This window comes from Sminthopsis crassicaudata, chromosome 2 (genome assembly GCF_048593235.1).
Source record: "Sminthopsis crassicaudata isolate SCR6 chromosome 2, ASM4859323v1, whole genome shotgun sequence".
NCBI lineage: Eukaryota > Metazoa > Chordata > Mammalia > Dasyuromorphia > Dasyuridae > Sminthopsis > Sminthopsis crassicaudata.
Window position 1 is genome coordinate 238,611,788 of NC_133618.1, and position 15,980 is coordinate 238,627,767.

Here is a 15,980-nt window from a genome sequence, read left to right on the forward strand (position 1 = left end):
ACTGACAAGGCTAAAAATGCATTATTGGGGGGGGGGGAATCACAAAACTAACTCAAAACTTTATTTACCAAAAGGTAGGAAAAAATAAGTTATCACTTTGGGACATGAGAGACTTTTATATACCCAATTTTTTTACTATAGCATGCATTTCAGATTAGACTTGAAAACTTTTAACAAACTGTCATTGTCTGCCCAACTATCTAATTTTCAGCCAGAGTGTAAAAATACAAGTTCTAGTTATGCAGTTTGCAGCTTCTCCAAAAGTTGTCTCCTACTTTTGAAAGACATTAGAATGTACTGTACATATTTTTCTCAGTCTGACAAGTGGAGAAACATCTCTATAATCTATAGTGGCAATCAGTAAATTTGTAACTTTAAATCATTCATCACTATTTCAAGGAAATAACCAAGGTCACAATCCATGGGCCAAATGGGCAAGCACACATAACTAATGTAGCCAGCTAAAGCAAAATACTTAGAATTAAAAAAAGAGAGAGAGAGAGAATGAAGAAGTTCAAAATTAATATAGGACATTATAATTTATTCTACAAGATCTAATGGAGAACTAAGAAAATTCTACAGAAAACGTGTTTTCTTAAAACCACATGCAAATAAGTTTCAGTTGTAAAGTTTTAGAGGGCATATTCTTTTCCTGTAATCATGCTAATAAAATTTAGCTGTAAGATTAGAGATTGTCAGAATTTATATATTTAGACTGTAAATGAAGTTCACTGCCAATTTAAATCTGACCTTAATTGAATTAATTTTAAACATTAATTTTATTTTCTATTAACTACATTGCAAATTACATAGTTTGGGCAGAATTGCTGTTTGAAACTCTCCTTCAAAACACAAATCTCTAAGTAGTATAAAAGATAAAGTCACTGAAAAGTAAAAAATTAGATAAACACTTCTGGGAATAAGATATTCCTCTAACTTGTTTACTCTAAAAAATTGGGGATGTTGAATGGGATTAAAGTAAATTAAAACCTAAGAGCTATTTTAACACATTACAATATAGTAATTTTTAAAATGGCTCTACCCTACACTTACTTCTCTCCCCACCAGAAATAAAATTCAAATGATAAGCAAATCACAAAATGTAAAAATTTTAAAACTGACACTCATGAACTTCACATTTTCATAACATGGCTCTATTCCTTTCCAGAAGACAAGAGGATTACTTGCAACAGTAACAGTTATCTCAGCTTTATTTACTATTTAAACAGTATTCATCACCAATACAGATTGTTTTGTTTTTTAAGTCTCAAAAAGTTCCTCCATTTAGTTGGGGGGGAGGGGAGGGTTTGCAATAATATGAAAATTTCCTGACCCCTTTTTAACTAGTTCATTTTGAAAAATGTGAGTCTCCTTTCATGTGAATTATTGAAGGTAATGATAAACATTTTGTGTAAGTTTATAGTACACAATACTGAAAATGTCATTCCTCTACTATACATAATAAATGGGAACTATTTTTAAAAGATCCACATTACAAAATATCATCACTCTCCCCTTTACCGGCATCATTATTGTCTACTAGAACTGAAACTTAACTAATGGAAGTAGAGAAATTTATTATCACCCAAAAAAACTTCAAGGAGAATTTAAAATATACTGTAATTATTGGAATTTTTAAAATAGTGTGTATTGGAACAAGAAAAAATATCTTTTAAAAGTTCTTTTAAATATGTAAAATATTCATATGCATATTTATCTTAACCATATAAATGGAATATAGGTAATCCACCTTTAGTTGCCACATTTAGTTTTAGTCTGTTTACCTTGAGGTGAAACTGGAATATGAGATTGACCTTAAATAGTATCAAGTGTACCCTTATTCCTAAGGGATTAGTGAAATGAATACACTGATATTGGTTCTATCTCCAATGAGTATATCTATCAAGACATTCCTTGGGGAGGGGGGGAAGGCAAAATGGAAAACTAATGAATGTGAATGCCAAAACACAAATCTAGCAATGAAAAAAGACATCTGCCTCTGTATTACCACTTTGAAATAAAAATATATGGATTTGCCTCCAAAGACATAATGAAAAATAAGGAAAAATTAGGCAAATGTCTAATTTTTTTGTATGGCTTAAACTATTTTTAAGTAATAGTAGTGTTATTACACAACTTTAGCATGAACGACCAAATTATGGACCAAAATTTCCAAGAACCTTTCTTTTGTCTTCTTCTCCTTGAATGGAAATGATAGAAATGTTTAAAATATTAAATTAACAAAAGTTATCTAATATGAAGAATTATCTTGATGAACATCCTAGTAGTGCTTAAGGAGAAAAATTTTTGATGGTAACTGGATTCATGGGACTTCCCCTACTCAGTAACAATTCAGTGTTATTGCAGAGGAAGTCAACCTGTTCATGATGGATTGGTGGGGCTTTATAAAAGAATTGCTTTTTAAAAAATTTCTTTAACATTAGCTTTCTATATCCTCCAGAAGTCTGATTTTTAAAAGCCTCTTTGCCCTGCATGATCATATAAAGTTGTTCATTAAAAAGATGTTTTACACTAAAATGGGGGAAATTGTCAATGTTATCCAACTGTTACAATTTTGTATTTATATTTCAGTAAACAGTTTAAACACTGAAATCTCATATATAATCAAAACAGAAATCATAATATGACAAATGTTTTACTCTCCCATGACTAAATTCAGAAAATGTTATTCTTATGTGCAGTACATGTTTGGTGCAGCCATAGGCAAAAATGTAAAAATTCCAGCTAAATGACAATTTACATTTACCCTAGTTACAAAAGATTTTGTCTTTTGAGATAAGATGTGTAAATTAACTACCATTAGTAGCTACATGTTCACTGGCTCTATTCATGCTAAAGGTATAACAATATTTTTTTCTCAGAATAAAAACCATACTATACTTCCCAGATTTTTTTGTTTTTTGTTTTTGCTGAGGGAGGGGAGGGAAAGGAATGAGGAAGGGATAAGGTTGTTTTATAATAATTTGAAAACTAATGCAAGTCAGTTCTTATTTTCCTATCATTGAAACCATAGGTTTAAATAACTGCTTGCTTATTGCCATATTCACTGGGTGAAATGGAAAAGAAAACTTAAGTAGCACTTAAGTTACTAAAGGAAAAGTGCCTTATTAAAAGCTAGGGAAAAGGCAAAGATTAAAGAAACTTTCTTCCTATCTTCACCAAGGTGTTCACAATCTAGTTCCCCCCCCAAAAAAAACAACAAAAAAATTTAGTAGTCTTCATCTTACTTGTCTCAATATCTTTCTAGTCCACTTGTAAAATATACCGTTAAAGGATTAACCTTAAATGGAAAATTAGGTATATGCTAAGATTAACCTTGAATGGGAAAGTTAGGAATATGCTAAACAGTTGGTACTATCACATTTAATCAAACTTTGTCTAACAACTCTTTAAAAAAAAAAAAAAAAAAATCACAATTTAGAGTGTGCCCTGGCATCACTCATTCAAGTGGGTGTGACAACTTTAACTAGGAAGTTTAAATACCAGAAATGTGAATAAGGAGAACAATGTTAGAAGCTTTACTCAGAACATAAAATTATCTACTTTAGGAAACAAACCAGATAAGTAAATTCTTTTTTGCCAGAATTGTTTTAAATAATCATTAAAGTTGTTCAAAAGTACATTTTTCAACCAAATGGTTTTGGGGGCTTTTTTTGTTTTAACAACTTATGGATAACAATTTTATAAAAGGGAAAAAAATAGTAATGTCCCCTGATGTTCTAATCAAGCATCTTAGAATTAAGAGAGCTCCAAGGTTAAGTAAGAACAGCCCTGCGGGGTGTCAAAACTATATCAATATATTAAATCTTTTTTTTTTCTTTAATGTAAAGATTTGTGTTGTCAATTTCTTTTGTTTTAAAAGAGGGACGAGGAATCAAGCATCTGAAAATGAAAAGACTTAATATTAGGAGACTTGATAGAATACTATAACCCTGTCATTCAAGAAGCCTAATTTTAAAAAAGGACAAGTCAAACTTAAAATATTTAGGGAGGCAAACATGAAATACCTATGTGCTAAAGGAACTACAAGCCTATTAAGTTAATAATAACAATCTCCTTCCTCCATGTCTTCCCCAACACTGAAAAAATAATTGTATCTAAAGAGATTTCTTTAAAAAGAAAAAAAATTCTTCTAACCAGAATTTCTAGATGCTTTCCTCCCCTTACCCTTTTTTGAACATAAGTGAAAGGCATTTACATAAAATACAAATTAATAAGCCTTCAATTTCTAACTTAAAAGTTATTAAAAGACAAGCAAAGGTTTAGGGTAGGAAAGGTGTAAAGATAAAAGGATTAAATGAAGTTGGAAACTAAAGGAAAAGTATGTGTACTTTACCTATAAAGTCAGTCTTTTTTTTCCTACTTCCTCCTCCTACATGCAAATAGACATGCAATTCTTTTCAAAAGGCTGTCTTCCTCTCCAAACCAATATTCAAAATCCAAATACACAGAAAGCCATTAAGCTTGTTTTTTCAGCTATTTCACATAATGAACTTGGGTATATATATATATATATATATATATATATATATATATATATATATATATATATATATGTAATTATTAACTGAACTTATTTTAAGCAAAGCATTGCCTTTTAAGAAACTCTAATAGCACATGTAACTGATAAAGAGCAACAAATTCATTTTTCAAGACTTTGAAAAGAATTTTCCATTACAATCAGATCAAAAAAATTGCCTTAAATACTAAATAAAACAGAATCTAGAATAGCATGACTACTCAAAAGGAAAAAAAAATAAAAAAAAAAAAACTTAAGCAGCCATGAGGTGGACACACCTTAAATGTACTTAGCACACATTAACTATGCAAGTACAAACTAGTGGTGACTTTGTCCAACTTTTTGACTAAAAAAGCTGTTAGGTATTTCTGTGCACTTGTCTTTTCCCTTTTTTAAAAACATTTTAAAACATTAAATAGCTCACTTATTTTCAACGTATTAAAAGTATAACATCTTAAATAATGTATAAGATCAATATAGCACACCCTTACATGACAAAGTACAGTATAATATGAACATTTAAACTTACTACTTGACACCAGACAAAAGAAAAGGTAAAAGGGCCTTCTAGCAAAGACCACTAGTGTTCCAGGACTGGAAGGCAGCTGTTGTTACCCTGCCTTTTCTTTTGTTGTGCTTAATCTCATGTCAAGTCATTCAACCAACTCAAAAGCGATGAAGACATAATTGAATCAACCTGAACTAAATCAGATCTATGGTTCTTAAATAGCTATATACAGTTTAATGATTCCAAAATACCTAGAAATATATTAAATAGAATATTTTAATACGTATAAAAAACCCATCCACTGATCCCAAATTAGTCAATCAATCCATGATTGCCATTTTTAATACAAGCTAAGGAGAAAAGCTTCAACTCTTTACAAGCTAACTTCCAAAAGAGAAAAAGACTTACAATTTTATAATGTAACTGAAGGTCAAAATATTTAGTCTAAATATGACTATCTTCAAGTATTCTTTAGCTGCTAAAACTATCGTAAACAGTCTATTGATAAAGTAAGAACTGGCACATCACACTTGGCAGGTCTTTCTTACTCATGTAACTAAACTTTTAGGAAAAACTCCCCCGCTTTCCCAACCCCAGCCCCACCCTCACCCCTCCTTCTACCCGCGGAAGAATGCAGTTTACCCTACTTCATTGGCCCTACCCTTTAAATCGTAAAATATTGGTTCAAACTCGAAAATTTGGCTTATTCCAGATTTCTCAAAAGATGAAACTTTCCCAAAAGTGAAGTGAAAACATTTTTGACCATTGTCCAAGCCCTCTATTACTACTTCTGATAAACATAAAACTAAACCTTTAACAAACAACAGTGTGCCATCATTGGTCAGCAAGTCACTGCCTGCTATTCAACTTGTAGTTAAACGTTTTTCTTCTCTGAAGCTACCAGATCATATCACACTTGTATTTGGAGGATTAGCAAAGTATGAATATTTTATCTTTTATTTTAAGTTACGTTATTTCATCTACCCTTCACCTCCTCAGAGACTTCCCTTTTTGCACACTTTTATGCTAACATTTCACTGTTTCGACCCCTTAAAGTTCCCATTTCTATTTTCAGCTTAACTCTATCAACTCTGCTAGTTCTGCCATTTCTTTCCACTAGAACTAGAGTTATAAAGTTATTCTTTAAGCTCTCAAGGTCACTTAAAAAGAAAACATGCGATTCCTTAAAAACCTGCTTACACACATACAGTAAACGAAACCTTTTCCAAACGCCTTTCATCAGTAAATCAATAACCCGCATAGCTATGTACTGGAGACCACTTCAAAACTATTACTTCAATTCAAATACTTACAAGGAGTCACACACAGAAGAGATTATACAGAGGCTCATTAAAGTACACGCAGGAAGATATCAGTATCTTCAGAAACAAGCACCCCAAAGAGCAATAGAAAGCATAACCCAACGAGGTTTTCCATAGATTAAAAGATGACGGAGATGTATCTGGAATCAGTTGAGCATTTCATTTTTCCTTGTTTAAAGAGCTCTCTATTGTTGTTGCTAACGCCTTGTTAGGGCTTATTGTTTTGCTTTCCTAACTTCCTACCCATCCACAATTAAAACGCAGCCACACAGACGATCAGAAGGTGGGTGAACTTCCAAAACACTCCCCACCACCTCATCAAAATAAATAAAAGCACCCTAGTGAAACAAAAAGAAAAGAAAAAGAAAAAAAAAACTGACAACGGATCGATAAACTTTTCATTAATAGCTCCCCCCCACGAGCCACACAACTAACCCCTCCTAAGATCAGCATCTTCCTTACAAAGAAATGTTAACTATCCCTCACGAACCGCCCCCCCCAAAAAAAGCCATTTTGAATATTTAAAATAGTGCGTGTATAAAAATGTATTTACACATAGCTATCCAAACACTATTAATGCATACATTCATTTAGACAGTGTAATCTTCTTGGCTATTAGAAACTGGAGGGGGCACCAAAAGGACAAAAAATGGGGAGTGGAGATGGTATCAAATGGGGGTTTGAGTGGGGGTTGGGTGAGAGACCCGAGAGGTATAATACGAGGGAGCGTGGGGATGACTGGAGGTGGGGGGGATGCCAGGGACAGGAGGCAATGGCGGGGGGAGGGGGAGAGGAAAAAAAAATCAGAGACAGTGAACTTCAGAGGAAATGTTTTCTTCTCTTCCCCATTTCTTCTCCCCTCCCTTTTCCTCCCCCCTCCCTGCCCATCTCACCCCCCCCTCAGAAAACCTCTCCACCCCTCCCCCTCCTGGCCGGCCCCCCTTTACCTGCCGCTCCTGCCCCTCTGCCATTTCCTCCCTCAGCGGCGGCCAGGATTAAACTGACACCACACGAGTTGAGGGTTTGAATGAGGAGCCAGGGGGTGGGGGGCGGAGAGGAGGTGGAGGGGGAAGGAAGGAAGGAGGGAGGGAGGGGAGGGAAGACAGGGAGTTTCTCTGCCTTTTGTGCGAACACCTCATGGAGAGCCCTGCCCCCGGTGCCACCTTTCTCCCCTGGGCAGCCTTAGACTCATCCCTTGACACCTCCCCCCCTAAAAGACCCCCAATATATACACGCAACTTCTCACAAGGTGTGGGGGGGAAGCGGACTGCCTTTACCCCAATGTCGAAATCCCCGAATCCAGCGCCCCCTCCCCAAATTGCCAGAGGAGGGAAGGTGAAATTATGGGGGAAAGAATGGGGGTCCCTTGAACACACGCACCCCCCCCGCCCCCTCCCCTGGGGCAGGCTCACCTCAGGCGGGAGAGCGAAGGTGGGCTGGGCTGAGGTGGGGGACGCCTGGGGAGGAGTGTGTGAAGAGTGCACGGGGCAGGGAGAAGGGCGCCCCCTAATTCTCCACTCGTAACTACTGCCAGAGGGCAGCGGGACTCGGGGACCGGGGGCTGGAGGAGGAGGAAGAAGAGGAGGAGGAGGAGGAAGAAGAAGAGGAGGAGGAGGAGGAGGAGGAGGAGGAGAAGGAGGAGAAGGAGGAGGAGGAGACAGAGGTGGTGAAGGAGGAGGAGGAGCTAGTGGAGCTGCTGGAACTACTGCTGCTGCTGCTGCTGCTGCTGCTGAGGAGGCTGCTGTGGCGGCTGCTGCTGTTGCTGCTGCTGCTGCTGCTGCTGAGGAGGAGGAGACTGAGCTTCTCCATTGCAGTTGAGGATTGTTTGTAAATTGTTACGGTGCAGCTGTTGCTCCCTCCTCACTCTGGATAGCCAACCCCCGACACCCCGCCTCCTCTCCCCCTCCTCCGACCAGCTTGGGCAAGCCGAGGCTCCGCCCCCTCAGTCTCCCCAAGCGCCCTCCTCCTCCTCTCCCCAAGTCCCCCCTCCCCTCCCCTTTTTTCTCCTCCCCCCTGCTTTTTGCCCCGCCCACAGCCACCACGTGACGGGCCGCGCGCGCGACCCCCCCACCCCAGCGCGTTCCTTCCACACCGGCCCGCCCCAGAGTCCCGAAGGCCGGCCGGGACGGCGTCGCGCACACATTCTCGAGTTCGTACCTTCTAAGGGCGGACAGGGAAGGGGGAGGGGGAAAAGGGAGCCGGAGCGCGCGCGCCAACGAGACCTGGCGCGCGCCCCGGCAGTTCAAGTGACAGGTAGAAACAGGGGCGGGAGAAGGGGGAAGGGGGAGGGAACAGAGAAAGCGGGAAGGGGATACGGAAAGTCAGTGCGCAGACTCAAAAGGGACCTGTCCCTTTCTTTCCTTCTCTCCCTCCCCCACCCCCCCCCCGCCCTGTTAAGGTGTGTCAATAGTTGGAATTAGGATGGGTAATAGAAGGGAAAAGGAAAATTAAGAGCCAGGACTTGAGTACTTAAAAAAAAAAAAAAAAAAAAAAAAAAAAACTATTGTTAATGACTCCCGACTTGGTGTTCTGGGCATTGCCATAGCTATAAATAATAGATTTTTCATCAGCGGTCAAGCTGCCTGAATGCATTTGTCTTATCTCTTATTAGAGACATTTAATTATTTCAATTCAGTTCTTCAAACTTGTGTGAAGCAGGGCGCTTGGGGATGCCTCCGTGAAAAGCCTTAATAGTGGTTTTCCTTAAAGGCGCTTCCAAGTAATGGGCTACAAACCAAAGCGCTTTACAGACCATAAAAGGGTATAAAAATGCCAAACCAGGTAGAGCACAACTTTTTTTTTTTTTAAGTAAAGATCTAGGAAAAAATCAAGTTTGAAAAATATGGGAGGTTGTTTTAGATCAGGCCCCACTTAGTTCTAAATCTATGCACTCATTTCTTTCATCTCAAAGATAAAACAGATAAAAACGAGATGATACAACGACTACACGACACAAACCTTTTCCTTTTCTGTCAACTCTGCATTCATAATAAGAGAACTTCAAAAGCCTCAGAAAAAGAGAAAATAATTATTTTAAGTAAAAAAGAAAATACAGATTATTTCTTCCCAAAAGGATGATTTGCTAGGTGTGACCTTTTGCAATGGCCTTTATGAAAGTAAACAAATGAATGGCTTATTTTTAACTAATCAGTAACAGAGCCAAGACTAGGTTCTATATCTTAGATTCTTAATTCTGTCCCATTCCAATCCGTCCAGACACTAAAATGGTTTTCTTAAAACTGGGTTCAGATCCTTCCCTTCCCAACTGAGACTCCATTGAATTTCTATCATATCTAAGATCAGATGTAAAATACTTTGATTAGTATTCAAAGCTCTTCACAACTTGGCTTCAATTTACCTTTCCAGCTTTATCCGTATTATTTCCAGCCGCACTTGGCTTTCTTACTCTTCCTTCATATACAACACTTCATCTCTCCTGCCCATCGAGGAAATGTACGCCTTTCCTCCTCCTCCCCCCACTTAGAAATTCTAGTTTCCTTTGAGACTCACCTCAATTACCGCCTTCTACTAAAGTTCTTTCCAGATATCTCCTACTGGCCTTCCTAACTCCTCCCCCCTCCCCCCCTACCAGCTGCTAGTATTTTTCCCCTTCAAAAATTACTTTCTATATGCTTTTTACAGGCACATGTTTATCTCTGCTTTTACATTACAAACTTGGAATCAGGGACTGTTTCGCTTTATTATTCCCAGCACCTGGCCCATAAATAGTCACTTTATAAATACTTTGATTAAGTAGATTAACCTTTATATACAGTGAAAATTTCTATTGTCCTTTTCCACTTGTTTAATCTTCAAAATGGCATTATTAGAGTAATACAATTACTGTGGTATGAGCCTCAAGTATAGGCAGTGAGCCTATGTATGATTTCACTGATATAAGGAATTCTCGTGAAATGATCTACCAAAGTAGATCTCTGTAATTTTTAGTAATAAAGTCCCCTACAGCATTTAGTGGTTAAAAGACTTGCCCAATGTCAGAAACAAGATTTGAATCTAGATTTTTCCAACTTTAAATTTGGACTTCTATCCACTCTACTATATTATAAAAATTATTACATAGGTAAATATACTTAGAAGTCACACTCTTAAAGCTGCTATTTGTATGAAGTCATATGAAGTTTCAGAAAGAACAAGATATTTGGCTTGAACAACATTTCTATGGAGATTTAAAATACCTTACCAAAATAATAACTACAAGCATTACTACAATATAAGGAAGTGAAAAACAAGGGAAACATAGGCAGTGAGCCTATGTATGATTTCACTGATATAAGGAATTCTCGTGAAATGAGTGAAATGATCTACCAAAGTAGATTCTCTGTAATTTTTAGTAATAAAGTCCCCTACAGCATTTAGTGGTTAAAAGACTTGCCCAATGTCAGAAACAAGATTTGAATCTAGATTTTTCCAACTTTAAATTTGGACTTCTATCCACTCTACTATATTATAAAAATTATTACATAGGTAAATATACTTAGAAGTCACACTCTTAAAGCTGCTATTTGTATGAAGTCATATGAAGTTTCAGAAAGAACAAGATATTTGGCTTGAACAACATTTCTATGGAGATTTAAAATACCTTACCAAAATAATAACTACAAGCATTACTACAATATAAGGAAGTGAAAAACAAGGGAAACAAGACTGGGCCTAACATAATAACAAGTGTACCTGCACTTTATGCATTAATGGCTAACCTTTGAACTCTGAAACCTTAAATGATGTAAACAACAGTGCTTTGTATTTGAGAACTGTGGTGTCAAAATTAAGCAAAAAAGCAAGTCAAAACTTTTCAGAGTTAAGATTTGTAATCAATAATTGTTTCAGTTATAAAGTAACAGATGATTTAAATATAAAAACCAAACTTCTGTTTTCTGAGCAAAACACTTCTGTTTTCTTTATCCCTTCCCTAAACTACTCTTTTGTCTTCCTAGTAACTAAAAAATTACCTTTCCTACCCCCCAATACATGTATATATGTGATTTTTGACCTTTAAAATAGAAAGTTAATCATATCAATAGAATTATCTTTTTTTTCTACTGATCCATATCATTCCACCAAGGGCCTTCTTTTGGGAGTAGTGCCTGATAAAACTGGAAAATCATGGTAAAATGCTGCCAGTATCTGAAGAGTAGCAAATTCCTGACATAAAGAGAACTCAATTAGTCTGGAGTAGTTTTCAAGACACATGCCTCTTCCAGCATCTGGAAATGTATGATTCACTAAACACAAATTTAAATGATTATTGATTTAACATTTAACATTAATGATGAGAATTAAGATTAAATCCCCCAAACAGAATTTAACATAAAAAGCTAAGAATTCCCATTTCATTATTCTTTTACAAAATGGAAATTGAGCTATTTAAGACCAGATGATATAAATAAATGGGTTTTGCAAACCTTAAAGCACTTTTTAAATGTTAGCTATTATTAGCTATTATATATAAATCCTTACTGAAATAGTCAATCTTTCCATACTGTTTCTAAAACCAGTCGCATGCCATAGGAACACTACATAAACAGATATATGTACTTTAGAAATAGAACAAATGGCAAAATGTCAGTATTCCTTTTTGAGGAAGTAAAAAGCTGATATTAGGGCAGAGATTTTTTAAGAGAATACCATTTAAGCCTAATGTTTAGTGTAGAAGGAACAAGTCATTGAACCTTTTAAGCTTCTATTTGTTGATAAAAATGGGAGGTTAAACTAGATCTTTAAGCTGTTCCTTCCAGTTCTATCATCTTGTGAAATTACTGAAGTTACTGTAAAAAGGGTTTCTGTTTTTAAATGTGATTTAAGTATCAGTTTCCCCTAATTTTTCATAATACTCATAACAGACAAGCAATCCCAAAGACATACTTCAGCATGTGGGTTGATTATGAAATCACATCATTACTGTGATTTATCCCTTGTGATATACCAAGCAACCTAGGTTAGCTAGAATAATAGTTCTCTCACCAGGCAGTGAATAGAACAGAAGCTGGGATCTAAAAAAAAATATTATTGCCTTTGCCCACTTGCTGCGTTTAAAATTTACTACATTCTTGAACAAAATCTCATGTGTGCATATTAACATATTTAATTTGTGATGAAAGCATCACAGAAAATATTTTGGAAACTGTTTAAATCCTTAGAGTCCTTAGACATAGCCAAAACAGGAACAGAATTTGCAAGTCAGTGTTTAGAATAGAAAAAGCTAAAAAGCAGCAAAGAGAAATAGAAAAAGCAAAATGGAAACTTAGGTAAACCCAGCCAGTGTTTGAAAACTACAAAGAAGATTTGAGAAGGAAACAAGGACAACCCTTTAACCTAGCAGAATGCACCAAAATAGGACAGGACTAACAAATGGGACACAAGGGAATTGAGAGCCACTAAAGCCTTTTTTTTCAAATTTCTCCTTCATCCAATCATTCAACAAACATTTACTGGAAGTCTTTTCTATAAAACACACACTCTCTCTCAGACACATATACATATAAACTAAAGGAAATATCTTTGGAAGTAAGGAAAATCAAAATACTCACAACAACAGTATCAGGAACAATGCAGCAGATGGAAGAAAAGACATCCAGGGGCAGCTTCTTTGAATGCAAAGGAAAAAGGGAGGGACCAGAGTTTGCCTTTCAACTTTAACACACTTAACAAGTAGTAAAGAACTAAGTTCACACCTTAAAGGACACTAGTGTATTCCTAAAAAGTCACAGGGATTCTTAATATTTAGATACTAGCACTGCTTTACTAGCACAAATGTAACCAATGAAGAGAGGAGAGCCTATCATTTGATTTTTCAGGATCGAAGAAGTACTATTATATAGTAGATAAGGATCCCTTATCACCAGTAAGACCATTTCAAGACTTTTCTCTGACACAAACTGGCAGCATGATCCTAAGCAAGTAATGTAATCACTCTGTGTTATAGACAATTCTCTCAAAGACTAGTTTTCAAAGAAGGTTCCTGCCTATGAGAGGAAGTTTCTTTGTTTAGGAGTTCCCTATGGCAATGAAATCTCCAAACCAGTCCCTATCCCCTTTCAAATAGCAGCACTTTTGGAATTAAATAAGCAAATTAAATATTATTGTCAAAGGAAGATAGAAATACACAGTTTATGCCCAAATAGTTTATCATCATTAGAAATGCACAGTTTCTGCCTAAATAGTTTATCATCATGGGGAGGGGGAAAACTTTCAAAGAAAAAGTTATGTATTACCGGATAAATACATTAAGTAGGCACTAAATATGCTAATTGGATTATTTGCTTTTAATAGATTGTGTTGGTTTAATTTTAAATTATCAAAATAGTATATAAAGGACACTGATAGAGAAATATTGAACATAAACCATTTAAATCTTATAATTCCATCCAATTTTTCAATTTATTGCCCTCTGGGAACAAATCCTTTTCTTCCTCCTCTCCCTAAATCAGTGGTTTCTCAAACATCAAACAGAAAAATTAGAGTAATTGATGATGTTGAGAAAATTGATGGAAATTTTTATTCTTTTGTATTAAACACTTTTTCTTTGATGGCAGTTGGGTCTCTTTGGGGAGGTAAAAAATATATATGTCAAAAATACTTACACAATTGTGTCTCATAAACAGATAAAACATTACTTGACCATATGGGGAAATAACTTTTTGATGTATAGTGACTCACAAGTGATGCTTCTGAGTACATATGTTTCTCCAACATTTTGGAAATAAGCTCAAAACAAATCTGACATTCTCTCCTCTTAGAGTTCAGGATTCCTACTGACTTATCCTGTGGCTGGTGGTTCTGCATTATGTAAAACAAGACTTCTTAACCTCTTTTATATGTCTTGAGTCCCTTTTCTGAATAATGTTTTTAAATGCATAAAATAAAATACACAGGATTACAAAGGAAAAGAATTATATTTAAAAACATATTTTAAAACATTTAAGAACAAAAAAATTCACAGATCCCAGGTTAAGAACTACTGATGTAAAATATTGGAAAACAGTGGCCTCCAAATCAGGAGACTTCTCATCCTGTGACCCACTGTGAATCAAATCATTTGCAGGTGATTATTTCACAACTTTTCCCTCCCCTTTCTTCTTCCCCCACCTCCTCTTGACCCACCCCTTTAAGTTTGATTTGATCATCTTTTGTTCTGGTTTCTCACAAGCTAATCAATAAGCCTTTTTTGTTCACATAGGAACTACAATCCAAAAAGTGACTAGAGTGCAGTAAGTTTGGGGGCTAAATATATCATTATAGAACAAATAATAACAATAATACTTGATATTTTTATAGTACTTTAAGGCTTACAAAGTACTTTACATACATTATTTCTTTTGATCTTCATAAAGACCCAGTGATATAGATTATGTTAAGTATTATTGTCACCTTTTACAGTTGAAAAAACTGGGAACCAAAGAGATTAGGTAAATAGTCCTTGGCCTTCCAATTGCAAAATTAAAATCAGATCTTTGCCGAGTCAAAATCCAATACATCTTCTACCACGTCAGGCTATACCCCAACAGGAATAAAAGATACTATCCTTATTGACTTTTTATCTCAATTACTCCATCTGAATAATTAGAATTATATGCATACACACATACTCATTATGTCCATTTAAACATCCAAATATTTATTTAATGCTTCTTTTGTAAAAGGCAATATATGGGGGTAGGTTATAAAAGAAGGACCTGTCCTCAAAAAACTTACCCTTGGCAACAAAAAAGGATTAATTAAAAATAATAACCAACAACACTTCCCCTTTATTTAAGTAAGTAAGTAAGGATAGGTCAATGTTGCAATGGATAGAGTGTCAGGTCTGAAGTCAGGAAGATTCATTTTCCTCAGTTCGAATCTGACCTAAGACTCTTAACTAGATTTGTGACTCTAAGAAAGTCACTTCACCTTGCTTACTAAGCTCAGTTCCTCACCTGTAAAAACAGCTGGAGAAAGGAAATGGCAAACCAATCCAGTATTTCTGACAAGAAAATCGCAAATAGAGCCATGAAGAGTTGCACTCACAATAAGCACCACAGTAAATAAGATGTATTAATACATCAAAACATCTGTGGTGGGAATTACTTCCACCAACCAATGTAGATATGGCTTATCATAGAGACTGAGTGATTTTCCCATAGTCACATACTAAATGTCATAAAGAAAATTTGAATTCATGTCTTCCTTATTCTAATACTCCATCCACTACAAGACCAGAGCACCCAGCTTTAAATGAAACGCTTCAGGTGTATTGAATCTTTTGGGTTACTTTTATATTAAGAGAAGAGCAGAGATTTGGATTCTTTATTTAAAAAAAAAAAAAAAAATGCAGGGGAAGTAGATGGTGCAGTGGATAGAGCACCATCCTTGAAGTTTGGAGGACCAATCTGATCTCAGATACTTAACACTTCCTAGCTGTGTGACCCTGGGCAAGTCATTTAATCCCAATTGTCTCAGCAAGAAAAAAAAAAAAAGCTATATGCCAAGTAACATGTGAAATAACATCTTTTTAGGACTTGTAAGAACAATATGAGATACAGTATATAGAGCACTGAGCTTGGAATCAGAAAGATTCATAAGTTCAAATCCAGCCTTATACATTCAAGTATCT

At 35.9% G+C, this 15,980-nt stretch overlaps 1 protein-coding gene across 5 annotated transcripts in view; it reads right to left on the reverse strand.

Moving 5' to 3' along the window:
- ZNF217 (zinc finger protein 217) overlaps positions 1–12,966 on the reverse strand; it is a 33,050-nt gene extending 20,084 nt beyond the window's left edge. Inside the window, exon 1 of one of the 5 annotated variants that reach the window (XM_074288629.1) lies at positions 12,919–12,966. The gene's annotated coding sequence lies outside the window, so the exon portion shown is untranslated. Of the gene's footprint in view, positions 1–5,456; positions 5,597–6,361; positions 6,756–7,317; positions 7,464–7,782; positions 8,210–12,918 lie in introns of those variants that run through there. The other 4 variants (XM_074288626.1, XM_074288625.1, XM_074288628.1 and 1 more) reach the window with 4 other exon arrangements.
- Positions 12,967–15,980: the final 3,014 nt, after the last annotated feature.